The following is a 22,956-nucleotide window of genomic DNA, read 5'->3' as shown; positions in this document are numbered from 1 at the left end:
GAGAATGTATGTCTCATTTATAGAAGAAATTAAGAGTAACTGTGCATCATGAAGCACAGGATATTGGAATTACTAGACAAAACCTTTAATAAACATTTTTATGCTAGAACAAAAGAAAATCATGGACAAAGTAAAAGAAATTAGCAAAATAATGTGTCAGCAAAAGGAGAATGTAAACAAAGGTAAAAATCAAACTTAGAAGAAATTCTGGCAATGTAAGTTAAAATAATTGAATTTTTTTTAAAAAAATCAATAAATGGCTTAACAGCATATTTGATAATGAAGGGTAAAAAAGAATCATTGAGCTGAAAGTTAGGTTAATTAAAATTGTCCAGTTAGACAATAAAAAAAAAAAAACAAAAACAAAAACGGGAGTATATGACAGGAAAGAGGGTCAGAAAAGCTTTTTGAGGAAATAATGACCAAAATCTTCCAAATATGATAAAATTGCCTGGTGGCTCAGTGGTAAAGAATCTACCTACCAATCCAGGAGAAATAGGTTTGATCCCTGGGTCAGGTAGATCCTGTGGAGAAGGAAATGGCAACCCACTCCAGTATTCTTGCCTGAGAAATCCCATGGTCAGAGGAGCCTGGCAGGCCACAGTCCATGGGGTTGCAAAAGAGTCAGACAAGACTTAGCAACTAAACAATGACAAACATACATTTGAGAAGTTTTGTGAACTCCATGTAAGATAAACACAGAGGTTCACAACAAGATACATTATGATCAAACTGTTGACAGTCAAAAAGCAGAACAAACATTGTTCTCAAATTCACCTGGGATATTCTACTGGACTACATATTAGGCAAAAAAGAATGACTCTGATTAAATTTTGCATTTTAAAATCATATAAAGTGTTCTTTCCAGAAACAATAGAATGAAAGAGAAATATCAATAATAGAATGAAAGCTTGAAAATTCACAAATCCATGTTTTAGCAATGACTATTAGAAATGACACCAAAGACAAGATTCACAAAAGAAATAATTAAAGCTAGACTTCATTAATGTTAAAACTTCTATTCTGTGAAAGACAATGTCAAGAGAATGAGAAGACACAGACAGGTAGAAAATATTTGCAAAACACATATCTGATAATGACTATTATCCAAGATGTGCAAATAACTTAGCAACGAGAAAACAAACAACCAAATTTAAAAATGGGCAAAGACCTGAGAGACACACCTGATCAAAGATATATAGATGCCAAGTGACCATACAAAATGATGCTCCCTATATAAATCATCCAGAAAGTACACATTAAAGCAACAATGAGATAATCCTGCATGCTTATCAGAAGGGCCAAAAGAAAAATACTGACAAGATCAAATCTGGCAAGAATATGGACCAACAGAACTCTCATTTGTTACTTGTACAAATACAAAATATTAAGTTTTTACAAAATTAACATATTCTTAGCATAATATCCAGCAATCTCACTCCCTGGTATTTACCTAAAGGAGTTGATAACTTATGACCACACAAAAACCTGCATATGAATGTTTATAAAAGCTTAATTCATAACTGCCTAAACATATGAGCAACCGAGGTATCTTTCAGCAGGTGAATGTATAAACTGTGCTATACTCAGAAAATGAAGTAGTATTTAGTGCTAAAAAGAAATGAGTTCTCAACCAATGAAAAGACATGAAGAAAACAAATGCACGTTACTAACTGGAAGAAGTCATTTGGGAAAGATTTCATCATATATAATTCTAAATATACAACATTCTAAAAAAGGCAAACTATGAAGGAAGTAAAGACTAGTAGTTCCCAGGAGTTAGTGTAGATGGAGGAATGAATAGACAGAGCATAGAAGTTTTTAGGGCACCAAAAATATTCTGTGTGATATTAAAACAGTTGATAATTATCTATATATTTGTATTTGTCAAAATTCATAGAATTTACATAGAGTGAAACTTTATGTAAATTATGGACTTTGACAGACAATCATGTTTCAATGTAGGTTCACTGATATAGCAAGTATACCGTTGTTGTGCAGAATATCAATAGTTGGAGAGGCTGTGTGTGGGTGAAGTTTGGGAAACAGGGAATATATGAAAACTCTCTAATTTCCACTTATTTTTGCTATGAACATAAAATTGCTCTAAAATACTTTATTAATTCAAAAAATCCAACAAAATATACATGAAACATATGGTTTCATTGTTGAATTTCTATCAGACATTTAAAAAGAAATTAACACCAATTTTACTCATACTCTTCCAAAAACAGATGAGTAAGGAACACTTGCTAATTTAATTTAGAGTCCAATATTTTCATAGAAGTTGAAGAACTTACATTTTATAGTCTTTCACAAAGTTACAGTAATCAAAACTGTATGGTACTACCACAGAAATAGACATACAGAACAACGGAATGCAAGAGGAAATCTAGAAATAAAGCCATATCAGTTCAGTTCAGTTCAGTTCAGTCACTCAGTCGTGTTCGACTCTTTGCGACCCCATAAATCGCAGCACACCAGGCCTCCCTGTCCATAACCAACTCCCAGAGTTCACTCAGACTCACGTCCATTGAGTCGGTGATGCCATCCAGCCATCTCATCCTCTGTCATCCCCTTTTCCTCCTTCCCCCAAACCCTCCCAGCATCAGAGTCTTTTCCAATGATTCAACTCTTCTCATGGGGTGGCCAAAGTACTGAAGTTTCAGCTTTAGCATCATTCCTTCCAAAGAACACCCAGGGCTGATCTCCTTTAGAATGGACTGGTTGGATCTCCTTGCAGTCCAAGGAACTCTCAGGTTACTTGATTTCCAATAATGGTTCAAAGTCCATAGAATTTTATATTTCAATATACTTGATGACTTTAAATATTGATATACATTAAAAAAATACTTAGGAGACTATGGGACTTCGGAATGTAACAAAGCAATCTCTTACAAAGGTATGAAACAATCTAAATATAGAAGGTGGGGAAAATGTTTTTGAAGGACAGAGAAGCCTGGCATGCTGTAGACTCACAAAGATTTGGACAGTGAGTCTCTTATAGATAGCATATAGTTAGGTCATTTTTTTTTTTTAATTTCAGCCATTCTATGCCTTTGATTGGAGAATTCAAAAATTTACATTTAAAGAAATTATTGATACATAAGAACTTAGTCACACTACCTTATAAATTATAATACATAGTTGTATATAATTAAATTTATACTTATTTATAACTTAAAATGTAATATATTTTTATATTACATATATTTGTTTTTCCCAGTTTTGTCTACCTTTTTACCACCTTGGTTTAGGTGATTTAAACTCTTTTTAGTACTCAATTTTACTTTTTATGTTGTCTTATTGCCTCTAATTCTCAGCATTTTTGTTAGTTTATCCTGGGATTAAAATGTGCATCCTTAGCTTAACACAGCATTCTCAGTAGTAATTGTGACAGGGAGTTTCTCAGGCTGGTGGACAATTACATCATTTGAAACGTTAGATCTACATGAAGGAATTAAAAACACCAGAAATGTTTGAAACTGCTGTTGCTGCTGCTGTGTCGCTTCAGTCGTGTCTGACTCTGTGCGACCCCATAGAGGGCAGCCCACCAGGCTCCCCCTTCCCTGGGTTTCTCCAGGCAAGAACACTGGAGTGGGTTGCCATTTCCTTCTCCAATGCATGCAAGTGAAAAGTCAAAGTGAAGTCGCTCAGTCATGTCCGACTCTTCACGATCCCATGGACTGCAGCCCACCAGGCTCCTCCATCTATGGGATTTTCCAGGCAAGAGTACTGGAGTGGGGTGCCATCGCCTAGGAAAACAACCAATGGAGTAAATGGGACTATACTTCTACAAGGATTTTAAATTTTATATGAAGTGGTAGAATATTAATACTGAGGATGTGTTTTTATGACACACAGTGGCTCAAAGTAAAGGGATGCAAAAAATAATCAAAGTAAATGGAAACAAAAGACAGCAAGGGTAGCTATATTTATGTCAGTCAAAATAGACCTCAAGTCAAAAATTAAAACAGAGACAAAGAAGATCATTATATTATGGTAAAGGGATAGATTTACAAAGGGGATATAATAGTTGTAAATATGTGTGTACTCAGTGTTAATAAATATATTAAATATACTAAAAAATACTAATAGAAATGGAGTAATAGAAAAATAATACAGTAATTTTAGGAGACTTAAATACCCCTTTCAATGATGAATAGATCATTCAAACATAAAATTAGTAAGGAAACACTGAACTTCAACTATACTTTAGAATATTCTATCCGTAGAACTGGCACCAACCTGCTTGTCCTGTGAAACATATTTTAGGGTGGGTGGCTACAGAGTCCAGGGACACTGAGTCTCATGCCAATTTGTTGATTGGCAGGGTCAAATCCCTGCAAGTCCAAAGGATCCTAGGATTATGTCAGACTACTGGCAGTAATAGGCTAGAGGGAAGACTCCAAAATGGTATTTTACAGCATCAACGTCTTTGACACTGTCTATGAAAGAATAAACTTTCATAGTGGCTTCCCTGGTAGCTCAGGGGGTAAAGAATCTGCCTGCAACGGGGGAGAACCAGGTTTGATCCCTGGGTTGGGAAGATCCCCTGGAGAAGAGAATGGCAACTCACTCCAGTATTTTTGCTCAGGAAATCCCATGGACAGAGGAGCCTGGTGGGCTACAGTCCATGGGATCACAGAGTCAGCTGCAGCTAAGTAACTAACACTAACTAAACTTTGATAAATGGCAAGTACCAGTGTTTGTACCACACGGGGAGTTCCAGTTTGCTCCCATATCTCCAGGAGGCTGTCCAAGGTCAGCCTGTGGGTTTGACTCAAGCTTCATTCAAATTACAGTCTCTGAGCTGGGACTTGGAGATTGAGATTTTGTCCATTTCATTTAAGGCAGGACTCTGTATCCGACAGCCCTCTCACTCTCCCCAAAATAAGTCCTTCTGGCCTTCTAAAGCCAGGCAATGTAGGGGTTCACCTTTCCAGTGTAAAACGCCTGGGCTGGAGAGCCCAGTGTGGGGCTTGGAATCCTCACTTCTTAGGGAGATACTTTGCAATTGTAATCATCCTCCCATTTGTGTAGCACTAACCGTGGGGTATGGGTCAAGATTATACTGTCTCTATTCCTCCTACCTGACTTGTTGGGGTTCATTCCTTATATCTTTAGGGGTGGGAAGTATTTTCTGCTAGTCTTCATGTTATTCTCATTGATGGCTGCTCTCTAAATAGTTGTAATATTAGGAAAACTATGGTAGGACGTGAAATCAGGGTCTTCCTATACCACCATCTTGGCTACTAAGTATTTCATATCACCTTATTATTACTATAGATTTTATAAGTATACTGTATAGTATACATGTTCATGGATCACAGCCTTGTTATGGCAAAGGGGTTTGTATAACTCAATGAGGCTATCAGCCATGCTGAGTAGGGTCACACAGTTGGACGGGTGAAGAGTTCTGTCAAAATGTGGTTCACTGAAAAAGGGAATGGCAAATCACTCTAGTATTCTTGTCTTAAGAACTCCATGAACAGCATGAAAAGGCAAAAAAGATATGACAGTGGAAGATGAGCTCCCCAGGTCAGTAGCTGTCCAACATGCCATTGGGGAAGAGCGGAGAAATGGCTCTAGAAAGAATGAACCAGCTGGGCCAAACAGGAAACATTCCTTAGTCATGGATGTGTCTGGTGGTGAAACTGAATTTTAATGCTATAAATAACAAGTGCATAGGAACCTGGAATGTTAGGTCTATGAATCAAGGTAAATTGGACATGATCAAGCAGGAGATGGCAAAAGTGAATATCAACATCTTAGGAATCAGTGAACTAAAATTGATTGGAATGGGTGAGTTTAATTCAGATGACCATATTTACCACTGTGGGCAAGAATCCCTTAGAAGAGATGGAGTAAGCTTAGTAGTCAACAGAAGAGTCTGAAAGGCAGGGCAGTTCAGTTCAGTCGCTCAGTCGTGTCCGACTCTTTGCAACCCCATGAATCGAAGCACCAACTCCCAGAGTTCACCCAAACCCATGTCCATTGAGTCGGTGATGCTATTCAGCCATCTCATCCTCTGTCGTCCCCTTCTTCTCCTGCCCCAAATCCCTCCCAGCATCAGGGCCTTTTCCAATGAGTCAACTCTTTGCATGAGGTGGCCAAATTATTGGAGTTTCAGCTTCAATATCACTCCTTCCAATGAATACCCAAAACTGATCTCCTTTAGGATGGACTGGTTGGATCTCCTTGCAGTCCACGGGACTCTCAAGAGTCTTCTCCAATACCACACTTCAAAAGAATAAATTCTTTGGCGCTCAGCTCACTTTATAGTCCAACTCTCACATCCATACATGACCACTGGAAAAACCATACCCTTGACTAGACAGACCTTTGTTGGCAAATTCAGTACTTGGGTGCAATCTTAAAAATGACAGAATGATCTCATTTCATTTCCAAGACAAACCATTCAACATCACAGTAAGCCAAGTCTATGCCCCAAACACTATTGCTGAAGAAGCTGAAGCTGACCAATTCTATGAAGACCTAAGACCTTCTAGAACTAATACCAAAAATTAAAAAAAAAAATGTCCTTTTCATCATAGAGGACTGGAATGTGAAAGTAAGAAGTCAAGAGATACCTGGAAAAACAGGCAAGTTTTGCCTTGGAATACAAAATGAAGCAAGGCACAAACTCACAGAGTTTTGTCAGGAGAATTCACTGGTCATAGCAAACACCCTCTTCCAACAACACAGGAGATAATTCTACATATGGACATCACCAGATGGTTAATAATGAAATAGATTTAGTATATTCTTTGCAGCTGAAGATGGAGAAGCTCTACACAGTCAGCAGAAACATAACTGGGAACTGACTGTGCTTCAGATCATGATCCCTTATTGCAAAATTCAGGTTTAAATTGAAGAAAGTAGGGAAAACCACTAGGTCATTCAGGTATGACCTAAATCAAATTTCTTATGATTATACAGTAGAGGTGATGAATATATTCAAGGGATTAGATCTGGTAGAAGGAGTGTCCAAAGAACTATGGATGGAGATTCAAAACATTGTACAGGAAGTGGTGACCAAAACCATCACAAAGAAAAAGAAAGAAAGCAAAATGGTCGTCTGAGGAGGCCTTACAAATAGCTGAGAAAAGAAATGAAAGATGAGGGAAAAAGGGAAAGATATACCAACTAAAAGCAGAGTTCCAGAAAATAGCAAGGAGGGATAATAAAGCCTTCTTAAGTGAACAATGCAAAGAAATAGAGGAAAATAATAGAATGGGAAAGATTAGAGATCTCTTTGAGAAAACTGGAGATATCAAGAGAACATTTCATGCAAAGATCAGCACAATAAAGGACAGAAACGGTATGGACCTAACAGAAGCAGAAGATATGAAGAAGAGGTTTCAAGAATAAACAGAAAAACTATACAGAAAAGATGATAATTATCCTGGTAAAAACGATGGTGTGATCACTCGTCTAGAGCCAGATATCCTGGAATATGAAGTTAAGTGGACCTAAGGAAGCATTGCTATGAACAAAGCCAGTGGAGGTGATGAAATTTCAGCAGAGCTTTCAAATCCTGAGATAAGGCTGTTAAAGTGCTGCACTCAATATGTCAGTAAATTTAGAAAACTCAGCTGTGGCCACAGGAGTCAGTTTTTATTCTAATCCCCCAAAAGTACCATGCCAAATAATGTGTAAAGTACTGTAAAATTGTGCTTATTTCACTAGCAAAGTAACTCTTAAAATTCTTCAATCTAGACTTTAAATGTATGTGAACCAAGAACTTCCAGATATACAAGCTTGATTTAGAAAAGTCAGAGGAACCAGAGATCAAATTGCCAATATTTGTTGGATTGTAGGGAAAGCACAGGAATTCCAAAACACATCTACCTTTGCTTCATTGACTATGCTACAACCTTTGACTGTGTGGATCACAATAAACTGGAAAATTCTTAAAAAGATGGAAATACCAGACCATCTTACCTTTCATCCCAGAAACCTGTACACAATTCGAGAAAAAATATTTAGAACCAGCCATAGAGCAATGAACTGGTTCCATATTGAAAAAGGAGTACATAAAGGCTGTATATTGTCACCCTGCTTATTTAACTTATATGCAGAGTACATTTTGGAAAACACTGGATGAATCACAAGCTGGAATCAAGATTTCCAAGAGAAATATCAACGACCTCAGATATGCAGGTGATACCACTTTAATGGTGGAAAGTGGAGAGGAACTAAAGAGCCTCTTGATGAAAGTGAAAAAGGAGATTGAAAAAGCTGGCTTAAAACTCAACATTCAGGGAGGGGTGGTCCTAAGATGGTGGAGGAATAGGACAGGGAGATCATTTCTCCCCCACAAATTCATCAAAAGTACATTTAAACACTGAGTAAATTGCACAAACCAACTTCTGAATGCCAGCAGAGGACATCAGGCATCTAGAAAAGCAGCCCAGTGTCTTTGAAAGCAGGTAGGAAAAAATATAAAAGACAAAAAAAGAGACAAAAGAGGTAAGGATGGAGCTCCTTCCCAGGAAGGGAGTTTTAAAAAGAGAGAGGTTTCCAAACACCAGAAACCACTCTCACTGCCGAGTCTGTGGTGAGCCTTGGAATCAAAGAGGGCAACATAACTGGGAGGAAAAATAAATAAATAATTAAAATCCACAGATAACGTGCCCAACGGTAACTCCCCCAGCGGAGAAGCAGAGTGGACGCCTGCATCCGCCACTAGCAAGTGGGGACTGGGCAGGGAGGCGTGTGCTGCATTGCTTAGAGTATGGATCAGGCCTGAATGCCCCAAGGACAATCCGAGGGAACTAACTTGGGCTAGCAAACCGCACTGTGGGATAGTTACCACGTGAAAAGCCCTAACCTAAGACACCGCCAGGCACACTCACAGAACAAAGAACTGAACAGAGCTAGCCTGCTACAGCCCATCCCCCTCCTATGACAGGCAGCCAGAGCCAGAAGGGGACAATTGCAGCCCCAGAGAGGCATTATCTACAAAATTGCAAGCAGGCTTCTTTCCTAACTAAGACTTCTTCGGGTTCTGGACGGTCAACATCCACCTGAGAAGGTGCGCTGGTTGTACACCCAGAAAACCGAGTGGCAGGGATGAGGGAGGCGATAAGTTGCAGTGACCACGCTCACCAAACACCTCATCACCTGAGCTGCTCAGACCTGGGAAGGGCACAAAATGCAGGCCCAGCCAAGTCTGTGCCTCTGAGGGCTACCCGAGTGACTGAACCTGAGCAGCTTAGACCTGGGAGGTGCATGCAGCCCAGGGCTGGCCTCAGACGGTTCCCAGTGGAGCAACCTAGAGCCTGAGCAGTGTGGGCAGGGAGGGCACATGCACCATGAGCGGGGGTAGGCCCAGTGTGGTTGAGACACTGCAAGCACACGCCAGTGTTATTTGTTTGTAGTGTCCGTCCCTCCCAACAGCTAGACTGAATAAGTGAGCCTAAAAAAGTGTCCACCACCGTCCCCTTGTGTCAGGGCAGAAATTGGACACTGAAGAGACCAGCAAACAGAAGAAGCTAAAACAGAGGGAACTGCCTTGGAAGTGACAGATACAATAGATTAAAACCCTGTAGTTAGTACTAACGACATAGGAAGGGGCCTATAGACCTTGAGAAAGCTAACCCAGACCAAGGAACTATCCGAAAATAAACTAACACCACACTGCACACAACAATACCAGAGAAAATCCTAGATATATTTTTACTATTTTTACTATCATTCTTTTTTTAAAAATTTTAAGTCCTCTATTACTTCTTTAATTTTAATTTTTATAACCTATCATTACTTTGTAAAAAAAAAGACTATTTTTTAAAGCAAACTTCATATATGTATATATATATATATATTATAATTTTGTGACTTTGCTTACTTTCTTTTCTTGAATATTGTATTTTTGGAAATCCCAACTCTAGATTTTTAATCCATGCTTTTTGGTATTTGTTATCAATTTTGTACCTTTAAGAACCTAATCTTCACTACCCATTTTTACTTGGGAGTGAAATCACTGGCCTGATTGTTCTCTCCCGCTTTGGACTCTCCTTTTTTCTCCACCAGGTCATCTCTATCTCCTCCCTCCCCATTCTCTTCTCTACCCAACTCTGTGAATCTCTTTGTGTGTTCCAAAGAGTGAAGAATACTTCAGTTCAGTTCAGTTCAGTCGCTCAGTCATGTCCGACTATTTGTGACCCCATGAATTGCAGCACGCCAGGCCTCCCTGTCCATCACCATCTCCAGGAGTTCACTCAGACTCATGAACATCGAGTCCATGATGCCATCCAGCCATCTCATCCTCGATCGTACCCTTCTCCTCCTGCCCCCAATCGCTCCCAGCATCAGAGTCTTTTCCAATGAGTCAACTCTTCACATGAGGTGGCCAAAACACTGGAGCTTCAGCTTTAACATCATTCCTTCCAAAGAAATCCCAGGGTTGATCTCCTTCGGAATGGACTGGTTGGATCTCCTTGCAGTCCAAGGGACTCTCAAGAGTCTTCTCCAACACCACAGTTCAAAAGCATCAATTCTTCGGTGCTCAGCCTTCTTCACAGTCCAACTCTCACATCCATACATGAACACTGGAAAAACCATAGCCTTGACTAGATGGACCTTAGTCGGCAAAGTAATGTCTCTGCTTTTGAATATGCTATCTAGGTTGGTCATAACTTTTCTTCCAAGGAGTAAGTGTGTTTTAATTTCATGACTGCAATCACCATCTGCAGTGATTTTGAAGCCCCCAAAAATAAAGTCTGACACTGTTTCCACTGTTTCCCCATCTATTTCCCATGAAGTGATGGGACCAGATGCCATGATCTTCGTTTTCTGAACGTTGAGCTTTAAGCCAACTTTTTCACTCTCCTCTTTCACTTTCATCAAGAGGCTTTTTAGTTCCTCTTCAATTTCTGCCATAAGGGTGGTGTCATCTGCATATCTGAGGTTATTGATATTTCTCCCAGCAATCTTGATTCCAGCTTGTGTTTCTTCCAGTCCAGCGTTTCTCATGATGTACTCTGCATAGAAGTTAAATAAGCGGGGTGACAATATACAGCCTTGATGTACTCCTTTTCCTATTTGGAACCAGTCTGTTGTTCCATGTCCAGTTCTAACTGTTGCTTCCTGACCTGCATACAGATTTCTCAAGAGGCAGGTCAGGTGGTATGGTATTCCCAGCTCTTTCAGAATTTTCCAGTGTATTGTGATCCACACAGTCAAAGGCTTTGGCATAGTCAATAAAGCAGAAATAGACGTTTTCTGGAACCCTCTTGCTTTTTCCATGATCCAGCGGATGTTGGCAATTTGATCTCTGGTTCCTCTGCCTTTTCTAAAACCAGCTTGAACATCAGGGAATTCACGGTTCATGTATTGGTGAAGCCTGACTTGGAGAATTTTGAGCATTACTTTACTAGCATGTGAGATGAGTGCAATTGTGCGGTACTTTGAGCATTCTTTTGCATTGCCTTTCTTTGAGATTGGAATGAAAACTGACCTTCTCCAGTGCTGTGGCCACTGCTGAGTTTTCCAAATTTGCTGGCATATAGAGTGCAGCCCTTTCACAGCATCATCTTTCAGGATTTGAAACAGCTCAACTTGGAATCCATCACCTCCACTAGCTTTGTTCATAGTGACGTTTTCTAAGGCCCACTTGACTTCACATTCGAAGATGTCTGGCTCTAGATTAGTGATCACATCATCATGATTATCTGGGTCGTGAAGATCTTTTTTGTACAGTTCTTCTGTGTATTCTTGCCACCTTTTCTTAATATCTTCTGCTTCTGTTAGGTCCAGAACATTTCTGTCCTTTATCGAGCCCATCTTTGCATTAAATATTCCCTTAGTATCTCTAATTCTCTTGAAGAGATCTCTAGTCTTTCACATTCTGTTGTTTTCTTCTATTTCTTTACATTGATCGCTGAAGAAGGCTTTCTTATCTCTTCTTGCTATTCTTTGGAACTCTGCATTCAGATGCTTATATCTTTCCTTTTGTTCTTTGCTTTTTGCCTCTCTTCTTTTCATAGCTATTTGTAAGGCCTTCCCAGACAGCCATTTTGCTTTTTTGCATTTCTTTTCCATGGGCACGGTCTTGATTCCTGTCTCCTGTACAATGTCACAAATCTCATTCCATAGTTCATCACGCACTCTATCTATCAGATCTAGGTGCTTAAATCTATTTCTGACTTCCACTGTATAATCATAAGGGATTTGATTTAGGTCTTTCCTGAATGGTCTAGCGGTTTTCCCTACTTTCCTCAATTTGAATCTGAATTTGGTAATAAGGAGTTCATGATCTGAGCCACAGTCAGCTCCTGGTCTGGAGAATACTTAGGGAACTGATTACTGGCTAGATTTGTCTCTCTCCTGTTGATTCTCCCCTTTTATCCTCCTGACCACCTCTGTCCCCTTCCTCTCTCTTCTCTTCTCTGTATAACTCGGTGAACATCTCTGAGTGGTCCAGACTGGGGAGCAAACATAAGGAAGTGATTACTGGCTAGCTTGCTCTATCCTCTTTTGATTCCACCTCATCTCTCGGGTCACCTCTAACACCTCCTCCCTCTTCTTTTCTCCATGTAAAACTGTGAAACTCTTTGGGTGTCACTCAATGTGGAAAAACTTTTCATCTTTAACCTAGACGTTTTATCAACAGTACTGTATAGATGGAGAAGTCTTGAGACTACTGCAAAAATAAAACTGAAAACCAGGAGCAGGAGGCTTAAGTTCAAATCCTGAGAACACCAGAGAACTCCTGATTCCAGGGAACATTAATCGACAGGAGTTCATCAAACACCTCCATACCTACACTGAAACCAAGCACCACCGAAGGGCCAACAAGTTCCAGAGCAAGACATACCAAGCAAATTCTCCAGCAACATAGGAACACAGCCCTGAGCTTCAATATACAGGCTGCCCAAAGTTACTCCAAACCTACTGACATCTGATAACTCATTACTGGACATTTCATTACACTTCAGAGAGAAGAAATCAAGCTCCACCCACCAGAACACCGACACAAGCTTCCCTAACCAGGAAACTTTGACAAGCCATGGGTACAACCCCACCCACAGTGAGGAAACACCACAATAAAGAGAACTCCACAAACTGCCAGAATACAGAAAGGCCACCCCAAACACAGCAATATAAACAACATGAAGAGAAAGAGGAATACCCAGCAGATAAAGGAACAGGATAAATGCCCACCAAACCAAACAAATGAGGAAGAGATAGGGAATCTACCTGATAAAGAATTCCGAATAATGATAGTGAGAATGATCCAGAATCTTGAAATAAAAATGGAATGACAGATAAATAGCCTGGAGACAGGGATTGAGGAGATGCAAGAAAGGTTTAACAAGGACCTAGAAGAAATAAAAAAGAGTCAACACATAATGAATAATGCAACAAATGAGATTAAAAAAAAACACTCTGGAGGGAGCAAATAGTAGAATAACAGAGGCAGAAGACAGGGTTAGTGAAGTAGGAGATAGAATGGTAGAATTAAATGAATCAGAGAGGATAAAATAAAAATGAATTAAAAGAAATGAGGACAATCTCAGAGACCTCCAGGACAATATTAAATACCCCAACATTCGAATCATAGGAGTCCCAGAAGAAGAAGTAAAAAAGAGAGACCATGAGAAAATACTTGAGGAGATAATAGTTAAAACTTCCCTAAAATTGGGAAGGAAATATTCACCCAAGTCCAAGAAACCCAGAGAGTTCCAAAGAGGATAAACCCAAGGCAAAACACCCCAAGACACATACTAATCAAATTAACAAAGGTCAAACACAAAGAACGAATATTAAATGCAGCAAGGGAAAAACAACAAATAACACACAAGTGGATTCCCATAAGGATAACAGCTGATCTTTCAATAGAAACACTTCAGGCCAGGAGGGGGATGCAGGACATATTTGAAGTGCTGAAAGAAAATAACCTACAGACCAGATTATGGTACCCAGCAAGGATCTCATTCAAATATGAAGGAGAAATCAAAAGCTTTATAGACAAGCAAAAGCTGAGAGAATTCAGCACCACCAAATCAGCTCTCCAACAAATGCTAAAGGATCTTCTCTAGACAGGAAATACAAAACGTGTGTATAAACTGGAACCCAGAACAATAAGGTAAAGGATAATGGGATTTTACTTATCAATAATTGCCTTAAACGTAAATGGGTGGAATGCCCCAACGAAAAGACAAAGTCAGGCTGAAAGGATACAAAAACAAGACCTCTATATATGTTTCCTACAAGAGACCCACCTCAAAACAGGGGACACATACAGATTGAAAGTGAAGGGCTGGGAAAAGATATTCCATCAAACAGAGACTAAAAGAAAGCAGGAGAAGCAATACTCATATCAGATAAAATAGACTTTAAAACAAATGCTGTGAAAAGAGACAAAGAAGGCCACTACATAATGATCAAAGGATCAATCCAAGAAGAAGATATAAGAATTATAAATATATATGCACCCAACATAGAAGCACCACAATATGGAAGATAAATGCTAACAAGTATGAAAGGGGAAATTAACAATAACACAATAATAGTGGGAGACTTTAATACCCCACTCATACCTATGAATAGATCAACTAAACAGAAAATTAACAAGGAAACACAAACTTTAAATGATAAATAGACCAGCTAGACCTAATGGATATCTATAGGACATTTCACCCCAAAACAATGAATTTCACCTTTTACTCAAGTGCACATGGAACTTTCTCCAGGATAGATCACATCCTGGGCCATAAATCTAGCCTTGGCAAATTCAAAAAAATTGAAATCATTCCAAGCATCTTTTCTTTTTTTTTTTTTTTTTTTTTTTTCATAAATAAAATTTTATTGGAACAGAGCTACATTCATTTGTTTTTTTTTTTTTTTCTTTTTTTTTTTTTTTTTCCTGCCAAGCATCTTTTCTAACCACAATGCAGTAAGATTAGATCTCAATTACAGGAGAAAAACTACTAAAAATTCCAACCTATGGAGGCTGAAAAACACGCTTCTGAATAACCAACAAATCACAGAAGAAACCAAAAAAGAAATCAAAATATGCATAGAAACTAATGAAAATGAAAACACAACAACCCAAAACCTGTGGGATAGTGTAAAAGCAGTGCTAAGGGGAAAGTTCATAGAAATACAGGCATACCTCAAGAAACAAGAAAAAGTCAAATAAATAACCTAACTCTACACCTAAAGCAACTAGAAAAGGAAGAAATGAAGAACCCCAGGGTTAGTAAAAGGAAAGAAATCTTAAAAATTAGGCAGAAATAAATGCAAAAGAAACAAAAGACACCATAGCAAAAATCAACAAAGCAAAAAGCTGGTTCTTTGAGAGGATAAATAAAATTGACAAACCATTAGCCAGACTCATCAAGAAACAAAGAGAGAAAAAGCAAATCAATAAAATTAGAAATGAAAATGGAGAGATCACAACAGACAACACAGAAATACAAAGGATCATAAGAGACTACTATCAGCAATTATATGCCAATAAAATGGACAACTTGGAAGAAATGGACAAATTCTTAGAAAAGTACAACTTTCTAAAACTGAACCAGGAAGAAATAGAAAATCTTAACAGACCCATCACAAGCACGGAAATTGAAACTGTAATCAGAAATCTTCCAGCAAACAAAAGCCCAGGTCCAGACGGCTTCACAGCTGAATTCTCCCAAAAATTTGAGAAGAGATAACTCCTATCCTACTCAAATTTTCCAGAAAATTGCAGAGGAAGGTAAACTTCCAAACACATTCTATGAGGCCATCATCACCCTAATACCAAAACCAGGACAAAGATGCCACAAAAAAAGAAAACTACAGGCCAATATCACTGATGAACATAGATGCAAAAATCCTTAACAAAATTCCAGCAATCAGAATCCAAAAACACATTAAAAAGATCATACACCATGACCAAGTGGGCTTTATCCCAGGGATGCAAAGATTCTTCAATATCTGCAAATCGATCAATGTAATACACCACATTAACAAATTGAAAAATAAAAGCCATATGATTATCTCAATAGATGTAGAGAAAGCCTTTGACAAAATTCAACATCCATTTATGATAAAAACTCTCCAGAAAGCAGGAATAGAAGGAACATACCTCAACATAATAAAAACTATATATGACAAACCCACAGCAAACATCCTCAATGGTGAAAAATTAAAAGCATTTCCCCTAAAGTTGGGAACAAGACAAGGGTGCCCACTTTCACTGCTTCATAGTTTTGGAAGTTTTGGCCACAGCAATCAGAGCAGAAAAAGAAATAAAAGGAATCCAAATTGGAAAATAAGAAGTAAAACTCTATTTGCATATGACATCATCCTTTAGATAGAAAACCCTAAAGATCCCATCAGAAAATTACTAGAGCTAATGAATGAATATAGTAAAGTTGCAGGATATAAAATCAACACACAGAAATCCCTTGCATTCTTATACACTAATAATGAAAAATAAAAACAGAAATTAAGGAAACAATTCCATTCACCATTGCAATGAAAAGAATAAAATACTTAGCAATATATCTACCTAAAGAAACTAAAGACCTATATATAGAAAACTACAAAACACTGGTGAAAGAAATCAAAGAGGACACTAATAGATGGAGAAATATACCATGTTCATGGATCAGAAGAATCAATATAGTGAAAATGAGTATACTACCCAAAGCAATCTATAGATTCAATGCAATTCCTATCAAGCTACCAACGGTATTTTTCACAGAGCTAAACCAAATAATTTCACAATTTGTATGGAAATACAAAAATCCTCGAATAGCCAAAGCAATCTTGAGAAAGAAGAATGTAACAGGAGGAATCAACCTGCCTGACTTCAGGCTCTACTACAAAGCCACAGTCGTCAAGACAGTATGGTACTAGCACAAGGATAAAAATATAGATCAATGGACCAAAATAGAAAGCCCAGAGATAAACCCACACACCTATGAATACCTTATATTTGACAAAGGAGGCAACAATATATAATGGAGAAAAGATAATCTCTTTAACAAGTGGTGCTGGGAAAACTGGTCAACCACTTGTAAAAGAATGAAACTAGAACAGTTTCTCATACCATACACAAAAATATACTCAAAATGGTTAAAGATCTAAACATAAGAACAGAAACTATAAAACTCTTAGAGGAGAACATTGGCAAAAGACTCTCTGACATAATCACATCATGATCCTCTATGACCCACCTCCCAGAATATTGGAAATAAAAGCAAAATTAAACAAATGGGACCTAATTAAAATTAGAAGCTTCTGCACAACAAAGGAAACTATCAGCAAGGTGAAAAGACAGCATTCAGAAAGGGAGAATATAATAGCAAATGAAGCAACTGCAAAGAACTAATCTCAAAATATAGAAGCAACTCCTGAAGCTCAATTCCAGAAAAATAAACAACCCAATCAAAAAAAGGGCCAAACAACTAAACAGACATTTCTCCAAAGAAGACATACAGATGGCTAACAAACACATGAAAAGTTGCTCAACATCACTCATTATTAGAGAAATGCAAATCAAAACCACGATGAGGTACCATTTCACGCCAGAAGTCAGAATGGCTTCTATACAAAAATCTACAAGCAATAAATGCTGGAGAGGGTGTGGAGTGGGAATGCAAACTAGTACAGCCACTATGGAGAAAAGTGTGGACATTCCTTAAAAAACTGGAAATAAAACTGCCTTATGACCCAGCAATCCCACTGCTAAGTATACACAATGAGGAAACCAGAATTGAAAGAGACACATGTACCCCAATGTTCATCACAGCACTGTTTATAATAGCCAGGACATGGAAGCAACCTAGACGTCCACCAGCAGACGAATCGATAAGAAAACTATGGTACATATACAGAATGGAATATTCAGTTCAGTTCAGTTCAGTCGCTCAGTCGTGTCTGACTCTTTGCAACCCCATGAATCACAGCATGCCAGGCCTCCCTATCCATCACCAACTCCCAGAATTCACTCAGACTCACATCCATCGAGTCTGTGATGCCATTCAGCCATCTCATCCTCGGTCGTCCCCTTCTCCTCCTGCCCTCAATCCTTCCCAGCATCAGAATCTTCTCCAATGAGTCAACTCTTCGCATCAGGTGGCCAAAGTACTGGAGTTTCAGCTTTAGCATCATTCCTTCCAAAGAAATCCCAGGGCTAATCTCCTTCAGAATGGACTGGTTGGATCTCCTTGCAGTCCAAGGGACTCTCAAGAGTCTTCTCCAACATCACAGTTCAAAAGCATCAATTTTTCGGCACTCAGCCTTCCTCACAGTCCAGCTCTCACATCCATACATGACTATTGGAAAAACCATAGACTTGACTAGACGGACCTTAGTCAGCAAAGTAACATCTCCGCTTTTGAATATGCTATCTAGGTTGGTCATAACTTTTCTTCCAACGAGTAAGTGTCTTTTAATTTCATGGCTGCAATCACCATCTGCAGTGATTTTGGAGCCCCAAAAAATAAAGTCTGACACTGTTTCCACTGTTTCTCCTTCTATTTCCCATAGAGTGATGGGACCGGATGCCATGATCTTTGTTTTCTGAATGTTGAGCTTTAAGCCAACTTTTTCACTCTCCTCTTTCACTTTCATCAAGAGGCTTTTGAGTTCCTCTTTACTTTCTGCCATAAGGGTGGTGTCATCTGCATATCTGAGGTTATTGATATTTCTCCCAGCAATCTTGATTCCAGCTTGTGTTTCTTCCAGTCCAGTGTTTCTCATGATGTATTCTACATATAAGTTAAATAAGCAGGGTGACAATATACAGCCTTGAAATTCTCCTTTTCCTATTTGGAACCCTCAGCCATTTAAAAAAATGCATTTCAATCAGTTCTAATGAGGTAGATGAAACTGGAGCCTATTATACAGAGTGAAGTAAGCCAGAAACAACTTGTGCAGCTCAATTCCAGAAAAATAAATGACCCATTCAAAAATGGGCTAAAGAACTAAATAGACATTTCTCCAAAGAAGACATACGGATGGCTAACAAACACATGAAAAGATGCTCAACATCTCTCATTATTAGAGAAATGCAAATCAAGACCACAGTGAGGTACCACTTCACACCAGTCAGAATGGGTGCGATCCAAAAATCTGTAAGCAATAAATGCTGGAGAGGGTGTGGAGAAAAGGGAACCCTCTTACACTGTTGGTGCGAATGCAAACTAGTGCAGCCACTATGGAGAACAGTGTGGAGATTCCTTAAAAAATTGCAAATACAACTGCCTTATGACCCAGCAATCCCACTGCTGGGCATACACACCGAGGATACCAGAATTGAAAGAGACGCCTGTACCCCAATGTTCATCGCAGCACTGTTTATAATATCCAGGAGATGGAAACAACCTAGATGTCCATCAGCAGATGAATGGATAAGAAAGCTGTGGTTCATATACATGGCGGAGTATTACTCAGCCATGAAAAAGAATACATTTGAATCAGTTCTAATGAGATGGATGAAACTGGAGCCAATTATACAGAGTGAAGTAAGCCAGAAAGAAAAACACCAATACAGTATACTAACACATATATATGAAATTTACAAAGATGGTAATGATGACCCTGTATGCGAGACAACAAAAGAGACACAGATGTGTAGAGCGAACTTTTGGACTCAGAGGGAGAGGGAGAGGGTGGGATGATTTGGGAGAATGGCATTGAAACCTGTATACTATCATGGAAGAAACGAATTGCCAGTCTATGTTCGATGCAGGATACAGGGTGCTTGGGGCTGGTGCATGGGGATGATCCAGAGAGATGATATGGGGTGGGAGGTGGGAGGGGGGTTCATGTTTGGGAACTCATGTACACTCATGGCAGATTCATGTCAATGTATGGCAAAACCAATACAGTGTTGTAAAGTAAAATAAAGTAAAAATAAAAATTTTAAATAAATAAATAAATAAGCACACACACAAAAAGAAAAAGACCAATGCAGCATACTAACATATATATATATAATTTAGAAAGATGGTAACAATAACCCTGTATGCGAGACTGCAAAAGAGACACAGATCTATAGAACAGTCTTTTGGACTCTGTGTGAGAGGGAGAGGGTGGGATGATTTGGGGGAATGTCATGGAAAAATGTATAATATCATATAAGAAATAAATCACCAGTCCAGGTTTGATACAGGATCCTTGGGGCTGGGGCACTGGAATGACCCGGATGGATGGTACGAGGAGGGAGGTGGGAGGGGGGTTCAAGATGAGGAACATGTGTACGCCCATGATGGATTCATGTTGATGTGTGGCAGAACCAATACAATATTGTGAAGTAATTAGCCTCCAATTAAAATAAATAAATTTAAAATAAAAAGAGAGGAAAAAAGATATATACTATGAAGTTAGTTACAGAGTGACTGTACAGTATACTCCCTAGAATGCCCGAGGTATAAATAAATGTGTATTCATCTGAATATTAAAAACAAAAAACTCAACATTCAAAAAAGGAAGATCATGGCAGCCAATGCCATAACTTCATGGCAAACAGATGGGGAAAATGTGAAAACAGTGTCAGATTTCCTTTTCTTAGATTCCAAAATCAATATGAACTGTGATTGTATCCACGAAATTAAAAGACACTTGCTCCTTGAAATGATAGCTATGACAAGACTAGATAGTGTACTAGAAAGCACAGACATCACTTTGTCAACAAAGGTCCATATAGCCAAAGCTATGATTTTTCCAGTAGTCATGTATGGATGCGAGAGTTGGACTATAAAGAAGGCTAGTATGAAGAATTGATGCTTTCAAACTGGTGCCTGGAGAAGACCCTTGAGAATCCCCTGGGCAGCAAGGAGATCAAACCAGTCAATTCTAAAGGAAATCAACCTTGAATATTCACTAAAAGGACTGATGCTAAAGCTGAAGCTCCAATACTTTGGACACTCGATGCAAAGCACCAAGTCATTGGAAAAGATTCTGGTTCTGGTAAGGTTTGAGGGCAAGAGGAGAAGGGGACAACAGAGGATAAGATAGTCAGATGGCATTGCTGACTCACTGGATATGAGTCTGAGCAAACTCCAGGAGATAGTGAAGGACAGGGAAGCCTAGCGTGCTGCAGTTCATGGAGTCACAAACATGACTTAGTGACTGAACAACACTTAGTGACTGAACAACAACAACAAAAACAATGAGCAAGTAAGGAGTCTGGTGAGGTGCTCTGTGATGTCCTTCCCCATTATGTAGAGATTTGTGACAGCATGTGGCAGGGAGTAAGCCTCAAAGATGGGGACAGTGCAAATGATCCCATCCCCACTGTCCACCCCTAGGCCTGTGACTGAGGCAGAGACATAGAGTGCTACAACTGTGTGGTTGGACAGGCAGAAGGCAGGCACATTGAAGATCTCAAACTTCACTTCTGTTGTCTTCTCCTGAGTCTCCCTTGGATTCAAGGAGGGCTCAGTCATGAGCACGATCATTGAAAGGGTTTTACTCCCAGTTCCCACTCAAAACATTACTTCTAGGGTTTCTCCATGTCATTTCATCCCCTTACCATTTCAAGTTCAATCAGTTCAGTTCAGTTGCTCAGTCATGTCCAACTCAGCAACCCCATGAATCCCAGCATGCCAGGCCTCCCTGTCCAGCACCAGCTCCCAGAGTTCACTCAAACTCATGTCCATCAAGTCAGTGATGCCATCCAGCCATCTCATCCTCTGTCATCCCCTTCTCCTCCTGTCCCCAATCCCTCCCAGCATCAGGGTCTTTTCCAATGAGTCAACTCTTCGCATGAGGTGGCCAAAGTATTGGAGTTTCAGCTTCAACATCAGTCCCTCCAATGAACACCCAGGACTGATCTCCTTTAGGATGGACTGGTTGGATCTTCTTGCAGTCCAAGGGACTCTCAAGAGTCTTCAACACCACAGTTCAAAAGCATCAATTCTTCATTGCTCAGCTTTCTTCACAGTCCAACTCTCACATCCATACATGATTACTGGAAAAATCATAGCTTTGACTAGATGGACCTTTGTTGGAGAAGTAATGTCACTGCTTTTTAATATGCTATCTAGGTTGGTCATAACTTTTTAGGGTAGTACAAATGCAAGGTTTCATACTTCCACAAACCTTCTTCCCCTACAAAGTACTTCTGATTGTCTCTTGTCAAAGTGATTTTAAATTTAAGATGCCCTACCAGAGAGATGAGGAGATAATGGCATCCAGTCTCTCTATACTGGCCTACTTTGGAGAGTCTAGATCCATTGTCAAAAATTATAGGCTGGAGTATCTAATATATATGGTTTGAACATGTCAACAGCATGCTGTTTCAAACCTCAACAAAATAAAGAACACTTAGCCATTTTGTGAGACAATAGGCACTGCTTGGAATTTAAACAACCACAGGATTCCCACGTTCTCAAGTTATCACTCAGGTGGAGCTAGAAGGCTGTTGCCAGTGCATAGTCCTCAACCCATGAATCTTGTCCCCTTTCAGGCATCCCAGGGCTTGCTGAGGCTATCTCAGTGATAATTAACCACTGTATAATAATCTAGCAAAGGCATCAATTGTCCTCAGATAACATCACAGGGTATTTAAGCCTGAGGTCTCTGAGCCACAAACCTTCCCTGCTTGGTAAAACATGAAGCAGAAGAGGGCAAATTGTACCTATGAACAGCTTTGATAAATCTGTGAACATGAAACAGAGACTTGACTTTAGTACCAAGTGAAACTACCAAGCCATGGATTTGGTCAAGAGAACTGATTTCTCTGCTCCATTTAGTCACTGTTTTTGAAATTATTAAAATGCCTTTCCCTTGGGCAGGGGAGAAACTAAGCACCAGATATAGGTATATATCTCAGTGGAGATGCCTGCAACTCAGTTCCAATAGGTATTGAGTGCTGCTGCTGCTGCTAAGTCGCTTCAGTCGTGTCTGACTCTATGCTACCTCATAGACGGCAGCCCACCAGGCTTCCCCATCCCTGGGATTCTCTAGGCAAGAACACTGGAGTGGGTTGCCATTGCCTTCTTT

The 22,956-nt window shown here is 39.3% G+C and overlaps 1 pseudogene; it reads right to left on the bottom strand.

The window, feature by feature from the left end:
• Positions 1–3,362: 3,362 nt before the first annotated feature.
• On the bottom strand, positions 3,363–22,235 carry LOC128069389 (actin-related protein T1-like; annotated as a pseudogene).
• Positions 22,236–22,956: the final 721 nt, after the last annotated feature.

Source organism: Budorcas taxicolor, chromosome X (genome assembly GCF_023091745.1).
Source record: "Budorcas taxicolor isolate Tak-1 chromosome X, Takin1.1, whole genome shotgun sequence".
Lineage (NCBI taxonomy): Eukaryota > Metazoa > Chordata > Mammalia > Artiodactyla > Bovidae > Budorcas > Budorcas taxicolor.
This window is presented reverse-complemented; position numbering and strand designations above follow the sequence as displayed.